This window comes from Ceratosolen solmsi, unplaced genomic scaffold (assembly GCF_000503995.2).
Source record: "Ceratosolen solmsi marchali unplaced genomic scaffold, CerSol_1.0 scaffold35, whole genome shotgun sequence".
NCBI lineage: Eukaryota > Metazoa > Arthropoda > Insecta > Hymenoptera > Agaonidae > Ceratosolen > Ceratosolen solmsi.
The window spans coordinates 8,476,369-8,478,223 of NW_011948423.1; the positions used below are offsets into that span (position 1 = coordinate 8,476,369).

The 1,855-nt window shown below is 59.6% G+C and overlaps 1 non-coding gene across 1 annotated transcript; it reads left to right on the top strand.

Annotated features, from left to right (window-relative positions):
- Positions 1-1,783: 1,783 nt before the first annotated feature.
- Positions 1,784-1,855, top strand: TRNAW-CCA (transfer RNA tryptophan (anticodon CCA)). Its single transcript has one exon. It is a non-coding gene; the product is annotated as a tRNA-Trp (tRNA).

A 1,855-nucleotide genomic window follows, 5' to 3' on the forward strand; every position in this document is an offset into this window, starting at 1 on the left:
ATCCCAACTTGGCCGTATTGGACTGGCCGAGGCAGTCGGCCAGAGAGGACGAGGTGGAAGGAAAGCTGTGAGCCAAGCGTGGACTGGCGCCCGAGGAATAAACGGATAATCGTACGATTATTCTCTGTCCTTCTCGTCGCTAGCCGAGCATCGCCTACCGATATGCGCGAGTGCGACATTCTTTATTTACAGGCGCTCGAATGCGAAAAGACGGTCGGTCGCGCACAGTCCGCATATTGTATTGCGCCTTCGTGTCTCTTCGCCCCCTCTTTTATCCTAATTTTCATGCAGCACGCTGCGAGAATGGACATAATCAACAATTTAACCGTCTGGTGAGCAGGCGAGCATAAGCCGCGAGCGAGCCGAGTATAGTAGTCGCCACCGCTGCCGCTGCTGTCACCGCCGCCGCCGCCGCCGCCACCATCACTGCCACCATCGTCGAGCCTGTGACGAGGCAGTGGCTCCTCCGACATCATGTTCGCCGGCGATCGGAAAGACAGAATTTTGAGGAAGAGCCGCACGGGCCCTAAGCGCCTAACCGCCGCCGAGACGCCCGATTGGTCCTCCGAGGTCCCTTTCCATCGGCCATTGGTTCCTCGGCCCGGCGGTGGCGCCAAATTTCGGCAGGACCAGCTCTCGGCCGCGCCCTTGGTGGTCTCCGCTATAGCCAGGCGGTTCGGAATCGTCCGACGGCGGGGCCCTGGGCTCGCGCGTTACAACCGCGGAAGCCTCTTGGTCGCGGGACAGTGACACTGTTTTTCCCCAAAAATGACGAACGCCTGCGCGTCGCCTGGGCCGACGGTAATTCGCCCTGGGCTCGATTCGGCTTCCAATTGTGGCCCGCGTCCCTTCATCGGATCGACGTCCCCTAAACCCGGGCGAACCAAGAGCGTCCGGTCCCCGTCTCGTGGGCGCGACGCCGCCCGAAATCGCGGAGGACCACCGCCGCCGCTGCCGCCGACCTCAGTTACGGCTTTCCCCTAAAATTGATCGTCGCCGGTTAGGTGGGGAGACTCTGTGGCCGTTCCCTCCTACCGGGCTGTCGGCGCCTGTTCCAACGACGCCGAGGCGGGCGAAGGCCGCGGCGTATCGCCGCGAGCGCGGTATGGCATGCGTCCCTGGTGAAAAAATTCCTCGCGGCAAACGTCGTGCCATGACAGAATATCATAAGGCGCGATTGGAGGCACCGCTGCTCCGCTTTCGTGGGCTCCTGGTGCAAGGAGGGGCTCCGCGAGACAACCCGCGCGAAAGTTCGCCCGGGCGATGGCGCGCGATCACCTCCTGGCGCTTCGTGTAGGCCTGTTGCTGGGGAGCTCGCATGCGGGATGTGGGCACGCATCCCGTGCATGCGACCAATGGCCCTCGAAAGGCTTGTCCGCACGTGAACGTCGTGCTCTCGCGCCACTGCGTCGCTTCGGGGATGATGACGATGAGTCGCTGACGAATCGTATTCGTGGCAATAGCCACGTATCATCGAGGCGGCCTCTGAGAGTCGGAGGACAATGACTCCTTCCTGAGCTGTGTGGATTCTGATGTGTCGAGCTACCTGTGGACGGGGATGTCGCAATGATCGCGGACGGACACTCCGCCGTCCGAGATCATCGCACGACGTCTTTTTCGAGCGACGAGTGCGCAGCGCATTTTAGGATGTGAAAGATCACGGTATTGCTCATGCTTGTCTAATCGCGTATTTAAATCTGCAATGAAATAATGTTATAGAATAAATAAGAGGGTTGACAGTATAGGTGCATTAAATGGCAAAGTTTGTTTAAGTGATTCCAACGACTCCGTGGCGCAACGGTAGCGCGTCTGACTCCAGATCAGAAGGTTGCGTGTTCAAATCACGTCGGGGTCA